This window comes from Oculina patagonica, chromosome 4 (assembly GCF_052425735.1).
Source record: "Oculina patagonica isolate OP01 chromosome 4, crgOcupat, whole genome shotgun sequence".
NCBI lineage: Eukaryota > Metazoa > Cnidaria > Anthozoa > Scleractinia > Oculinidae > Oculina > Oculina patagonica.
Window position 1 is genome coordinate 35,784,041 of NC_135761.1, and position 16,060 is coordinate 35,800,100.

The window sequence follows — 16,060 nt, forward strand, 5'->3', positions numbered from 1 at the left end:
TATTATGCAGTGTTTCAATTAAGACAAACTCTAAGTTTTGCAATATGGGAGGGAACATAAAAAGTCCTGAGTGGAATAGCAGATTCAAGCAGAATAAATTCCTGCCTATGCATATTTTTAGGATTCTTGGTTGGAATCAGTGGGGTCCCACCTGATCCATCCCGCATGCATGGTCATGCGGGATACCAATTGGGATCCCAACTAGAATAATTTGAGATCCGTGTGGAGTAAGGTGGGATCTCAGGTGGGATCCCGCCTGGAGGTTGGCGGGAACCCAGATGGGATCCCACCCAGCACGTTTCAGAATCCCGGTTAAGATCCCAACCCGGGATCCCGCTAACTTTAGGCGCGATCCCAGGTGGGATGTACATGGGATCCCGATCCCGCCTAACATTTTTACATGGGTACCAAAAGGTCAAGTATCCTTAGAGGTTTACAAGGATTCTATCAAACTCTGTGCTGACTACTTTAGTTTCAAGAGGATAAGAGTATGAAGCAAGTTTCCAGTAGCTTGCATGATGCCAGAGTGAAGGACAATAATTTTTTTTAAGATCGCCTCCATATCTACCACAGTCCAGCAATGATCTGTTTATCAGAATACAGTATTGTGAAAAAGTAATGCAAACGAATTTCGAAGAAATTCGCGCTTTTCGTGGCTTTTCGAGGAAATTTCGCTTGAAACGAAATCTCTTCGACAATTTGCGACATTTCGCCGAATTTTCGCGACGTCTATTGTTTCGATTTGCGTGAACTTTCGCGCAGTTTTCCGCTGTGTGCGGTAATTTGTCGCAAACTTTTGTGCGATAATTCGTGAACTTTCGCGCGAAGTTTCGAGTCTTTTCGAGCTAAGTTCGCTATGATGTAAATGTGAATCTTCCCTCTCAATCGTTCTCTTGTGCCGGCCTGAAACACAGAGAAAGCGTGTTTACAGATATAAATTCTTAATTACATCGTAAAATTGTTCTTTAAACTTACCTCGTTAGTGCACAAAGAAAACGTAAATATAAACTTCTTCCCAAATGACAAAAACATTGAAGTTTCATGACGAAAAGTTCACATTCGCGAGAAAAACTACCGAGAACGATATGAATGTCGTGTAAAAACACACAATGCTTCCCACTGTAGTGCTTGTCCCCGCGCGAAATTGTGTTTATTGCTACTACCGTATTTATTCGGCTATAAGCCGAGACCCTAAACTTTCGGTTTTCAGAACCAGTTCGAGTCTGACAAAAAATAAACCCAAAACACTTGGCTATAAGCCGAGACCCAGTTTTTCCTTCAAACTACAAAACAATCCACGTGCAGCAAATCAACATATTTGTTAAATCACAACTACATGTATGCAATCGAAAAAACAACAAAAGAAATTACTAATAAATGGTGAATTTATTTAGATCTGTACATACGCGTGACAAAAAATTCACCTGAGTTTAGAATCCCATCTCAAACAATCACGCATTCTTCTGAAGAATTAGTGGTTATCGATCATCATACCAAAAGCTACTAGTTTTCAAACAACTAAATCTTCCGATGAAAGTTGTTGCTGAGGTAGAGACCGTTCAAAACAACTGCAAAATTGCCAGAGAATACGGGATGAATACTGTTCAGTTCGTTGCAAAATATTCCACAAGTCGCCAGTGAGCAGATAAAGCGGATGAACTTTAGATGTTATCAACAGGAAACGCCATGCTGTTGTCGGTATTTGTCGAGTATTCTGAATTCAATCAAACTTTCGAAGTGGTTTCTTTTAGCAAAGAAGTCGTGGTATTAAAAGTTTGTAGTTTTGAACAAAAATATTACATCTAGCCGCTTTCTGATCAGGTGGTGTGCGTGCTACAACCGCAATGCACGCTGGTAGTTGTTTCGGTTTCGCATCATTTGCTCATGGCGGCCATCGTGTGAGGATCTCTTGTGAACGTCAAAATTACTTATTTCTGTTCAAAATAACGCCGCTTTTGTGATTCTTTCGATGTATATCTTAGTTTTGACATGTTGTCAATCTTTGGAATCAAAGATTTCCTTAGACTTCAGTGTGTGGAGTTTAAAATATCGGTTTTGTGTGTCTAGACGGGACTTGCATCAAAGCTAGAGGTAAGGATCATGCTTGTAAACATAGTTGGATAAGCAACCTTTATTTAAACACGATGTAGGATGTGCTAAGCCTAAATATAACCATGTAATGTTCACAAGGCGGTTGCCCTTTTAGCTTCTACGAACAAGTATATCGTACCTTGATTTGAAATGAGGAAAACATATTTGTCACATGTTGATGTAATTTATGTTACGTGTCCTGATTTATTTTGTTTTACTTTTCACGGCATACTTTTCACTAACCATTAAAGCTAATAATCTTCCTAATTGTTTTTCTTCTGTTTCTTATTTCTTATTCTTTATTTCGAAAAGTGCTTAAGGGATTATAGCTTTCAAAAGTTATTTATTTTTTGCTCTCATATAAATGACTGATGTACAGTGTTTAGCAGCTGTAAATTGACACTTCAAGTGATCAACAAAGATAATTCCTGCAACAAACTAACTACGATTTCAAAATACAGTTATTAAGTAAAATTAATTTAAAAAATTGTGTTCTTGTAAATTAGTTTGATATCATTGTTTGGGTTTGATTTGATGCTAAAAAATCTCACTGAGGCAAATTATAAATTGTCTGCTGGGCTGAAGTAAATCAGTGCTAGAGTCTAAACAGAAAATATATCAGCTGAGTTTCTATTAGCACTTTTAATCTGGCTACATACCTTATAATGTAGGCTTGATTACTAGCTGCCATTAGAAAAATAAGATCCTCTGGACCTTGTTCGAAGGCTGACTGGGGGTGTTTTGTGTCATTGAGCAGTCTTATAATTATCTCACAAGTGACTCTCTCAACTATACTAGGGCAACCTCATACAATGCTAGGGGTAACCAGTGATGTACTATAGCAGGGCCGTCATTAAGGGCCGTAACCCGTAACACCTGTTACGGCTGAGTTGACTCAATGTTACGGGTGAAAATGTTGATTGGTAGGTATGTTACACTTGCACACAGAGCAAAATGCTGCGGGTGATAACTTAAATGCTACGGCTGCTTGAAAACTTAATGACAGCCCTGTATAGCTTCCAGGGCTGCTAAGCTCTAATGTTGTAGGCCAATTTGGACCAAGTGCATTCTTTTAATTCATGTAATTTTGAGCCAACCACAGTTATTTGCAAAAACAGCTTGTACTTTAACTTCTGTGAATATCTCACTGGAAGCCCTCCCCCTGCTACTGTTGTGTGTATACAGACCATGATTGTTTATGGTACTTCCATTTATTACTGCAACTTCAATTATAACAGAACTGGTTTATAATCAAGTTTTTTCTTTAATTTTATTCAGGGATATTACACTGCAACAGCAACTGACTATAAAATGCACAGGTCTGGAGGATAACTTTGGAGACAGAATTGTTTTCTCCAGGAGAAGCTTCATAATCAAGAATAAACCAACCAGATATATTAAAGAAACACATCAAGTGACAACCTCAGATGCTGAAGGTTGCTAAAATTTGCATAAATAAAACAATGTGAAAGAAACACTGTGTCATTTCATAATAATTATAATTATAATATTTCCATTAGTGTCTTGATAATTTAAGGGTGGTATGGAAGCGTAGTGCACCAGACTCTGGATTGAGCAGTCCTGATTCAAACCATGGCCGCGGTCATTGTGTTGTGTTTTTGGGCACGACACTTATACTCTTATAGTGCCTCCTTCCACGCAGGTGTATAAATGGGTACTGGCAAGATTACTGCTGGGGGTAACCCTGTGATAGACTAACTTACATCCCATTCAGGAGGGGAGGGGGGAGAATACTCCTAGCCTCTTCAAGCTCCTGAAACTGGTATAAGCTCCAGCCTGCTGGAAAACTTGGCTGGAAATATACAGACTTAATAATTTGACATCAAATGAGTAGGAGGCAGGACTTATTTTTTTCCTGTTACCAAGCTCAACAAATTAAATGAAATACTCTTGGCCAAAAAGTTAGATGCCTGTGTCAGACAGAGACAAACTAACCAGGGTTTTTCTCTTCTGTAATAAGCAGGATAACCACTTGCAAAGTAATGAACAGAACCAATTTGAACCTCATTAAGATTTAAACAATTTATTGAACTTCTCACTTCCACAACATTATTTTGCTGTACATGAAGTCTCCACAAATGTTGTAGTGGAATCAATTTTTAGTTACAACAGATGCAATAAAACATTTCAAAGTGACCTTCTGAAGCTCAAATAATGCAACCTATTATCTTGCTAGAGCCTGGAACAGGCAATACTTGGTCCACTTGGGTAGAAGCAATTTATGCAACAAAATAGCAATTTATTATCTTCTCAGTCCCTTAAATAAACCGGAAAAGACTGAAAAATTATTTTGGGTGTTCAAAAGGAACTATAACTCAACCGTGACATAAGAATCAGTACAGTACAAACAAATAATTCGCTTGCTTCTTCAGTAAACTAGCGCTCTTTTGACGTTCATCTTGATCATCTACAGCAACTTTTTCTCTTAAATTGGATTCTCCTAAGTCCCAAAGAACACATAATTAAATCATTTTGAAGCAAACAACATAACTTCCAAAAACATTGGAAATTTGTAGAATGAAAGTGCTGAACTCGATACCAACTCGACGCAGGAAACTTCAATAGTACAGACGATTAACACTCAAAAAGGGACATTTTCGTTCAGTCAAAACGGCGTAAATCGACTGGTGCATACTGGTGCATTATGTTTTCCATATTGGAAATTGTCTAAGCTTTTGTTGTATTATAATTTTACGCCAAGCACCACTAGCTGAAAGCCGTGTTCAACAAAAACGTCCGTCCTACTAGACGAAGAGAAAAGTCGGCCATTTTACCTTGTTCGAGAAAATGACCAAATTTACCATGATACGCTTTAAATGTTAGACTTTCGACGCAAAAAACTAACTTACCTATTCCCGACCTATCCAAATCTAATATTTAAGCAGAGAAAAGGCCAGCGAATGTTTGGCAAACGATGATCAAACGCACCCGAAAAACCGCTCGCATCACAACAATCTTCCACCATGTTGGAAATTGATCAAAATAATGCATTGCGGTCATAGTGCGCACACCACCTGCTTTCTGATAGATCGTGTTACAATGTTTGCCAAGCTCGTGAGAACAGCCGCTTCTGATTGGTCAGTTTCTGACGTCGCCAAAGCAAGTCAAAACAATCGATTCTTTCTTTCTTCTCTTGAAGTGTCACGTTAGCGGTGATTCTGCATAAAACTTTTAAAAAGCTGAAGGAAAAGAAACAGTCTCAGGCAGAAATTTACTTGTGGAAGAGATTGCGAGGAAATTGTTCAATACATGCAAGATTTTGAATGATCTCGACCGTTCAAAAGACGATCACGCATGCCGACAAAATATTAATATTCCAGAGCGAGCCGATGGATGATCGCAGTTCCAGCCTACTAGTAAATAGCAAAGGAAAGACGAATGAAAACTTCATTCTTAACGTTTCTTCACTAAACCAAATGGCTTTTTAGGAGCCTCCATTTAAATAAAAGGTAATGAACAAGAAACAGAGCTTGCTTACTTCGTAAACAATGGTAAGTTACTCGAAATATGTATACATCGACAGCACTGTATGTCAAATCGAGCCAAGCCAGCGAACTTGCTTAAAAACCTTTCGCAAATGCCACGTGAGTACCCTTTATATATGTTAGTTGCGTCCTTCATTCGCTTAATGATCAATACGTACCATTTTTACTTAAATTCGGCATGCATTTGCGAGCAAAACAAAGATATCTTTCGTGTATGTTACATGACCATCCGACCGAACGATCCCGTAGCGGAGTCTGCACGTAGAAAAGCGAACTATTGTTGAGAGTCTAGCGAAATTTATTGTCTCACCTAGCGAAATTTCGCGAATTATCGGTGAGGCAGCGTAAGTTCTAGAAAATATCGTTCTTTGTTCCAGCGAAAGTTCGCGCGAAATGTCGTGAAATGTCGCGAAGTTCGCAACGAATTTTTTCGCGAACTTTCGCGCGAAAGTTCGGGAGAACAAAGAACGAAATTCGCGCATTTCGTTTGCATTACTTTTTCACAATACTGTATGAACTGAAAAATTTCCAGAACTGAATTAACAAACACCATTCTAAACCAGCACTGCAATCTCTAATTTCTGATATGCAAATGCCTGGAGCAATATGTTAAAAAAGAAATGTTTACAAATGTTCACGAATGGCTTTGAAGTTTGCACTTTAGAACTAAACTTTAAATATAATTGATGAACTTAGAGTTAAAGAAAGAAAGGAAAGAAAAGAAAGGTACTGATCTGTTTATCAGAATATGAACTGAAAAATTTCCAGAACTGAATCAACAAACACCATTCTAAACCAGCACTGCAATCTCTTATTTCTGATATGCAAATGCCTGGAGCAATACGTTGAAAAAGAAAAGTTTACAGTTCAGCAGAAGCTGAGAAAGTCAAATCGAAGATATTTCCCAAGTCGCCAAGGACGCTACATACAAAACTACCAAGAACGCAATTCCTTTGTTCTTCGTGTGTGTCCACACCAATGTTGGGTACAAGGTGGTGGCTGAATTTCTTAGTCAAAACGAAGACAAGGAGTGCATCTCAGAAGCCCTAAACATAATCAAGGACTGGAATCCCACATGGAAACCCAAACATTTTATGATGGATTTTTATGATGGATATGATATTTTATGATGGATTTTATTTTATGATTTATTCAATGGCAGAAATAAATGCCATAGAAAGCAAGTTCCCAGACGTCGCAGTGGTATTCATATGCGACTTTCATCGTGAACAGGCTGGCGGTCACGACATACCTTTTGCCACATTTTCTGCGAAAAACTAACTTGATGACAGGTTTCCAACATGGTTTACTTTAAATTGCGTTTTCCGAAAATATGATTTTTTCCTGTTGTTACTTTTTAAAATCTCTGCACACAGGAGGCGCAACAAATGTTCCTCAAAGTCAATGAAATAATATGCTGGACTTGCCACAGCTTGTTGAAATAAACATTTCTCAAATTACATGATATGCACATAAATTTCACAGGTGAATTGAGATGACCCCAACAAACTGTTTCCCGGGTAAGTCCTTCCCCAAAGTCAAAAGAAACAGTCTGTAGAAGGTGTTTTGAACCTCAGTTATTGCTGAAAGCTTTATACAGGTCTCACTAAGTTGCTGGTGCGAAGCTAGACACAGAAAGCTGTTCGACTGTAATTTTCTGTAAAAACTGTGCTTGTTAAATTTTTCAAATTTCCTTGAAACCAAGTTTCGTTAAACCGGCATTTACAACTTCTCTCACATTCATTTGTCTCATCTTGAGCACCTCAAGAAAGAAATGGTTGCAAAAAAACAGACTTGCGGAAGATAAAGCCATTAATGCTGGCTTCATTTTCAAAATGAAGAGAGTGTATAGAAAGTCTGAAGGGCAATGGAAGTGTTAAAGAAATATTTGAGGAATATCCTGGCTTCAAAAATTATGAGCAGGTAATTTCATATTCTTATAATGGGTACTACTCTATAGGAACACAATGAAATTTTGGAGAATGAATAAAACAAAACCATTCATTGTAAGAAAACTAAATCGTTGTTATGATAATTACAATAATTTATTATGTATGTTATAAATTGGTTAAGTCTTACTTGGCAATTTTTGTTTTCCTACAATATTATAATGTACAGAACCTACTTAAAATAAGATATTGGTTGTCCCAAAAAGATAAAGGGTCAGGTTTTTCTAACTTCATAATATTAATTTGACTATTTTTCCTTTGAAAATAATAGCTTATGATGGAAATGAAGATGGTAGTTAAAACAGACCAATACCGGTAGGCCTGTCATGCCAAAGCTGTCTGAATACACAATCAGTGCCCAGGAACCTGGGCTGGCTTTTGACAAACCAGACTTTGATAGCTTGAATGAAGGCAAGAAACATTGTTTTGTTGATGTTCATTGTTACTAGTTATACAGGACAAAAATTAAATATTGCATTTATTTATGCACCTGATAATTAAATTATGCCTTTGTTTGTTCACTGGGCTTTTTTCTAGTTTTCACACAAATAAATTGTTAGCAGCTAATAATTTCTTCATCAATAAACAAGAGAAACCTTCCCCATATTTGTTGATTGAATTATTATGTATATAACTATGCATTATAAATGTTTCATAAGGCTAATCAAAACTATTAATTTTGTAATCCTTACAGATGAAAAGACATCTGTTATTATACAAGCTCTGCCATCTGCTTGGCAAAGTGATGATCATCTTCACTTTTTGAAGGAAATTCTATAAATATTATTCATTCAATCATTAGGTTTCCACAGGTCAGAAACTGGTCATGGGAAAAATTCTTTAAAATAAGTAAAAAAAAGTCAGGAATTTTATTTTATATCATAGATACTGAGATTTTCTCACGAAAAAACGATTGCGTACAAATGATACGTAAAATGCATTAGCCAATAGGAAAGGCGAACGATGAAAACTCACTAGTGAAAAAACGTCGTTCGTCCAATCACAAGCGCGAACGACGAAAAACAACTTGTGAACAACACCGTATCGCCATTTTGATTCTCGTCGTAAACACCGGCGACATGGCGGAGACACGTTCAAGGTTTGTTTGTGTCTTTAACGGCTCCACTGAGTGGTTTATATTGCAGAACAGGAAAACCAAAACACTAAAAAGAAAACGAAACAAGACGGCCTTGTTGTCACAACGTTTCTTCAAACAAAAAGAGAAACACGAAGCGAGATAACCGAAATTCCTCCTGCCGAGTTGAATAAATCTTTGAGTAAATTCGCACAAAGGAAGGACAAGAATACGGGCCGTCTTCACTCCGAGGGATTGTAGCGAGTTTTGATTCAGATGATGACTAAGACACTGCAGGTTTGTCCTTGGTTTTGGCAGACTGTTTTTCTTGATTTAATTTGGTAAAAGTTCGCTCGAGTTCACGTTGAGTTATTCAGCGTTTAGCGCTGTTTTGTTCTGTTTAAACATTGAACTGGGACTTGCAAGTTTTGTACAAGTCTCAGTCAGGTTTTCTATCAAAAGTTGTTTCTGTAAAAGTTGTGAGAGTATAAAACTGACGTCTCATTTCTTGTGCTACTTCATTAAAGATGTGATTTTGAAAGACAAACATGTTTTAGCTATTTTAGTTTAGGGCAGATGAATGGGTTTCCTAAACACGCACGTAACTGATAAAAAGTCGAGCGATTTAATTTGCTTTTCAAAAACCTCAGTATCTATAAAATAAACAAATTACACCATGGAAAATGCTTTGTACGATTTTTATTCACTCGTAGAGTTGTATCAGAAAACTCACTCGTTCGCTACGCTCACTCGTTCGTTTTCTGATACTACTCAACTCGTGAATAAAAATCGTACGCGCGCATTTTCCATGGAGTAATCTCTATTTGATTTGGGGAACATAAAAAACGATGTGACTTATGTGACTAAAGGGACTGTCAAAATGGTACTTTAGAGTGGAAAACAAAAATTGGCACAAACCTTCAGGGTTGACCATATCACAATTGTGAACTCCGCTTCAAAACTGCCATTCAGTTCTAAGAGGAAAGACCACGAACGTAATAGCGCTCCTGAAAATATCTAATTGTCATGAAAGGCTACTGTGAGTGTCTATGAGTTGGTTGAAATCTCCGCGGACTCACCAAACCTGTAATATACAAAACACAACCTTTGATGTGATATAAAGTAAGTAAGAATGCTAAAACTGCTATAGACTAGCGGAATATTTTGAAAGTAAAAATTCGACAGGATGATAACTAATGAAGGAAGGACAAAATGCGCAGCTAAACTGACCTACAATGGAAATGTTGCTTGCATGGTTCGCAGTTGGACTGTTTGTAAGCATGGAAAACACGTAAAAATGCCGACAATTTTTTCCTGCAACCGCCCATTATAAAAGAAAGTTTGTGCTAAAGAGGTTCCGTGCTTACCTGAAGCTCTCTCTAGCCATAGTTATGCTCCAGTATAAAAAACTTTCCGGGGAAAAACTTCCGCTACTTTGAGCAAAATGGCTGCAAATGTCCCGTGTGACGCTGAGTAACCTGGCTTCTTGTGCGTTTTTGTGAGACCCTGGGAAGGACGTCACGCTCTGTCACGACGCGCGCGAGTTCCCGTGATCTTGAGATCTTGTCTGCGTGACAAGGCGTCGAAAGGAACCCTGGTCATGGAAGTAAATAACCACAACCAAGCCCAACTGGGACTTACCACAAGCAATCTGAAGTAGAATTGACTGTAAGCAAAGCCCGAACCAAAGTAAACTGTTCTTTAACCTACACTGTGAAAATAGCCTGTTCCGGGCGTTTGGTTCGCGCCGCTTCCCAACTGTAACCGAACGCCTGTAACAGACTACTGTGAAACTAAACAAAAATCACGTCCCTTCCATGACTTATAAACAGGGGACCTTCAAAACTAAGAAGTATTGACGATTCATTTGCACGCTTCTCGGAATATGTTTCCTTGTGTTGCCAGACATCTAGACGCATACTTCTCCATCCACGGGTATATTACGAACTCACAAGTGACCAGCTCGTCCCGTTCAAGCCTGAATCTTTTTTCAGGCTTGCTTTTCTCAACTGCTTACGTTGAGTACATTACTGCGATGATCTTTCATTTCAGGCGCGTAACAGAGGTTTTTGGAAGGGTGTTCGTACAGCTGTTCGTACTGACAGGAATATTTATTGAAGGGGGTTATTAAATACGAGCGCCGAATGCGCGAGCCTCTAGGGGGTCTGGAGGCATGTCCCCACCCCAGAATATTTTGAAATCTAGAGGCCCGGAAATGCTATTTTCAGCACTGTGCCCGTCACTATTTCAAACTCGACGGAGAGTAAAATAACAGGAATAACAACATAACAAATAACAATATTTTCGGCTTTTTGTTAACTTGATGCATTCATACATACCAGTTTAGTACACTAAACGTTCAATGAACTAAAAGCAGCGTTGAAACGTCAATATGCACTAAATACCCATTCTCCTAACAATTTAATACTTTCCCGATATTTTTAGCGTTTTCTTGCAGGGTTATTTAAAAGCTGCAGCACTCAAGCTGAAAATCAACAGTTTGTATTTTTAGTCCTCCATTATTGTCCTCCAAAGAGGGTCCTGAAGGGGGGGTACCAAATCCCATTTCCCAGCCCAAATGTTGCCCAAATCCCATTTCCCAGCCTAATTTTTGTCCAAATCCCATTCCCAGTAGTAAAATTCCCAGTGTATGGAAAACCGGACTTAAGCATAATATATTGAGGGTCCTGAAGGGGGGTACCAAATCCCATTTCCCAGCCCAAATGTTGCCCAAATCCCATTTCCCAGCCTAATTTTTGTCCAAATCCCATTCCCAGTAGTAAAATTCCCAGTGTATGGAAAACCGGACTTAAGCATAATATATTGAGGGTCCTGAAGGGGGGGTACCAAATCCCATTTCCCAGCCCAAATGTTGCCCAAATCCCATTTCCCAGCCTAATTTTTGTCCAAATCCCATTCCCAGTAGTAAAATTCCCAGTGTATGGAAAACCGGACTTAAGCATAATATATTTGTTGTTTTGATTGTCCTAAATGTAGTCCACTCCCTGAACTCTCCCTTCGGTGAACCCAGGTACAGGCGTCGTTGAGCGAGTCCAGAAATATTGACCTGCATGCACATTCTCAGAAATCTGTCAGCCCCACCCCCTCCCCTCCCAATAAAAGGGGGGAGCTGAAGAAACCAAACCATAATCGACAGCACCTTTGGAAACGCACGCACAGATATTAAATTCAAAAATTTAGTACCTATTAAATTCAAAAATTTAATACCTATTCATTACGGAGATTCATTACCGTGGAGACAGAAAGAAACCGGCTGGGTTGGTGTTCGTGGGGGGCTGCTGTCGCATCGACGGCGGACCGGGATGGATGGCGCAGTTTTAGTTTTCGGGCCGGCCTCAAGAGTCCTCATGGGCCCGATGAGGATAAGTAAGTAAGTATTACGGCTTTAGACAAAGGTTATGACGATTTTTCTTGTAGATGTCGCGCTAATTTGTTGCGTAGTTGAATTTTTCATTTTAGCAAACTATTTTTACCCTAGCGCACACGTTGCATGTAAGAAACGCCACACGTCTCTGTGGTTTTTCATTGGTTTGTTTTAGGCATGCACATGCAAGTTATCCTAGACTGTCCCCGTCTCGCACCTGGGTCGCAGAAGGAATAGTTCAGGGAATGGAGTATCCAAAATCATGTTCTGCTAGTTATATTATCACCAATACTGTTGAGAACATCACTTTTCATTTGTTCGTTTGTCTTGTAGAGGATGATAGAAATTTTCAGTAGCTTTAACTAAAGCTATCAAGTTTTTATTCCTTACTTACCACTACCCTGCAAAACTTACTATCACTTCTTTTAAATATTCCATTTGTGCCCATGCTCAGTCATAGCAGTTCCACTGAGTAACTTAATCACTTACACGAAAATTGATCGACGCTTGATGTACACTCGTGCAGTGTAGTGGTTTCGTTTCAGAGTTAATTTTCAGCGTTTTAACTGTCTATGCCGGACTTTAAGAATATTATAGAGCGTAAAATATGCAGGTTTCGTCATGTACTGACATGCTTCCCATTCCCATTTTTTGTTTCCGAATCCCATTCCCAGTGACCTAAATCCCATTTTCCCAGAGAAAATAAACGCAAATCCCAGTCAAAATAGGCAAATCCCAGTTCCCATTTTACCCCTTCAGGACCCTCTCCAAAGGGGGTTCGTTCGAATCCCTCGAACCCCCCTCCCACGCGCCTGTCTTTAATATAGGAATTAAATAGCTGTACTTGCCAAGGTTAGTACATAAGAAACGCGTTTATAACCTTGGTGACAAATTTTAACTGACAGCATAACTGTCAACTGAGAAATTTACCTTCTTGTCCATTTTGCCCTGACACAGAACAATCTATCTCTCATTTATTTGTGCGCTGTTCATTGGCCATATCTTTTTGGAACGAATTCACTGTGTGGTACCGCTCACGATGCAAAGAGCAAAGTGTGACCGTCTTGACAGAATACGACATATTATATGGCGTCTTAAAAGGCTCATCTTCGCTTCAAACCATTAACCACCTTATTCTCGTAGGCAATTTTCTTTTGTTCATTTGCGCTAAAAATAACAAGAAATATCGATTTTCGGATTTTGTCGTCTCCGTGCAGGAAAAATAGAGCTCGAAAAATACATCGTCATGCGTGAAAATACACTCACTCGCTAAAAAAAAATTTTGTAGAAGCAAATATTTATCATATCATCGGTAGCGTGTCTTTTTTTATTATGTATCGCTGTAATTGGTGTTTGTAGAAAGTAAAGTTAAGTAACATAGTGTGCTGTAGCCTGCGTAGCTGGCGGGAGTCGTGTGCGAGTGCTTGCTTCGAGCGGGCGAAGCCCGCGTGCGCGAGCGGCGCAGCCGCGAGCGAGTGAAATTCCCGAGTGAAAAGCCCGAGTCCTCCCCAATTCCCTCGCGGCTCCGCGGTTCCCTCTCAAGGCAAGCACTCGCACTCGAATCCTGCCAGCTACGCAGGCTAAGTGTGCTGTAGATGGAGTGTAATTTGTATTGTAAGCTCAAGGATGCAGTGTATTTATAAGTAATTAGCGATGTAGTGTAACTAAGCAACCCTTTAGAAATAAGTTATGTTTTTTTAGTAATCAATAACAATGTGTCTTAAAGCTAGTAGCTATTTAATGTAATTAATGGGATGTATAAATCGTGAGCTAAATAAATCTTTTCACCCACAAATGACCACTGCTCACCACTAGAGTTCTCAGTAGCTCAGTGGTTAGAGCGTCCGACTAGTGTACGGAAGGTCGTGGGTTCAAATCCCATCTGTGAACTCAGAATTTTTTTCTGAGTTCATTCTCTCCACACATTATTATTTATTATTATTTAAATACATCTTGAAGGTAAAAAAAAAAAACGAAACACGTATGGAAAATGTATTTAGGAAAAATACGTCCAGGCATATCGTGTTCTCTTGACGAAGAGATAAAATCAGTCAATGAAAAAAAAACTAAGAAATTTACCAATTTAAGAGTTAAAGGAGCTACCTCACGGACAACTCAACGTGAAAAAATTACTAATTCAGTTTTCAAGTTTGTCGCTCATAGTTCGTCTTAATCTTCGTCAGTTAAAACCATCCTTGTTTATTTTCGCGTTTTTGTCTCTCCGTTGATTTTTTTCTATCATGGAAAACTATTGTCTTGAGGTTTCATTCGATTTCCGTTAAAAGCAATCAGAAAAATGACTTCAAATACCGTGACATAGCCCCTTTAATCCTGTATGGGTATAACAGTGTGTCCTGGGGTGATAACCATTTACACCGAAATACCGGAGACTCCGGGTGGAAAGTGTAATCAGGCTTCCTCTCGATTCATCTCTGTACTGTCTTTTGTGCTTTTTTGTACAAGAATACACCTTAATCGCCCATTAAACGTGAAATCATAGGTGAACACAGCGTGTATAAAACAATAGTTTCGATGTCAGACACATGCAAGATGCATACACAATATACATTTTGTAGTACATACTAAAACGGTGGTTGGCTTTTTTGGCGCGCGTTGATTGCCTTTTCAATCTCCGAATATCCTTTGCTTTCTACTTTTTTCATCTTTGACAGGAATAAACAAGACAAAAATAATGCTTTCGAGCTATATCATCTCAATGTTTTAGTAAATACCTAAACAACTATCCACCTCAGTGTCGGTGGCTACTGGTCAATATCCCGGGGGGGGGGGGGCACTCCCTTATTAGGGCTTAATGGGGACGTGCGGCCCGACAGGGTATGGTTTTCAGGCTTTTTTGTCTTGAACGGGGTATATATTTCACCCACTTTTGTCTTAAACAGGGTATCTTAGCATGGACCAAAGTCAAACAGGATAGGCTTATATGCCTGCAGAGTTGTAACAAGCCGAATTTTCACAATTTTTCCGTATTGCCGACTTACGTTGATTTCGGCATTGATACTTAGCTTAATTCACGACCACAACAAAGCCAGTGAGGTACTTTTTTATGTCTTAGACGGGGTATCAAAAATTGGCATTCTGTCTTAAACAGGGTAGGAAAATCAGAGGTTCGTGTCTTAAACAGGGTCAGGGTTTCGGAGGCCGGGCCGCACCTCCCTACCCAAAATTATGTCGAGTACCCCTCCGGGGTGAATATTTACCTCGCCACTTCGCGGCCCGGTAAATATCCACCACTAGCCACCTCCACTTCGGTGATGGAATAGTTGTTAAACAGTAAGCTCGCCTGGTTATAGGCTCCCCACACCCAAAACAAGGAAACAACCACAACAACAAAAATACAACCAGTGTCTGGTGGATCTGGTTCCTGTCCGGCCTCGCGAATTTGGTCCCCCAGCAAAACTACATTAGCATTTCTCCCGGGCGGGGGGGGGGTTACTCCCTATAGTGGCCTATACGGGGAGGCCCGCCCGAAAGGGGTACCTTTTTCAGGCTCCAGGTATATAAAAGGGTAGGGATTTCACAAATTTAGCTATATGAAAGGGTAGGGAAATTTGCCATAATGATATTTTAAAAGGCCTATACATTAAATATTTCGAGCAGACGCAACTTTTGGCTGTATCGTCTTACTTTGTTAAGCGCTACATTAAAATGACAAGAAAACTTCCCGTTTTAGGTAAATGTGATGTCGTGTAGGTATATGAAAGGGGTGCCTTTTTGCAATAAAAAGTATACAAAAGGGGTACCTTTTCTTTCAAAATGGTATATAAAAGGGTAAGGGGTTGAATCTCCGGGCGGAGCCTCCCCGTACAAAACTTTTTCGAGTACCCCCCACCCGGAGCACTTCTATGACCTTCTTTGATAGTTTCTTCCGTCATTCCGTACACTTGGGTTTATCAACGAATATAAAAGCTAACTATAAAGTAAAAAGAATATAATGTTGGTGCGAATACGAACGAGGTACGTCCCAGTGTAGACCAAAGTTTACACTGAAGTGCATTTACATGTATATTTTCTCTCGCAACGTTTCCCAAACTTG

General features: G+C 39.3%; 1 long non-coding RNA gene across 1 annotated transcript; it reads left to right on the top strand.

Annotated features, from left to right (window-relative positions):
- The first annotated feature begins 1,871 nt into the window (after positions 1–1,871).
- On the top strand, positions 1,872–3,566 carry LOC144652360 (uncharacterized). Its single transcript, XR_013570503.1, has 2 exons — positions 1,872–2,091; positions 3,370–3,566. It is a non-coding gene; the product is annotated as an uncharacterized LOC144652360 (long non-coding RNA).
- Positions 3,567–16,060: the final 12,494 nt, after the last annotated feature.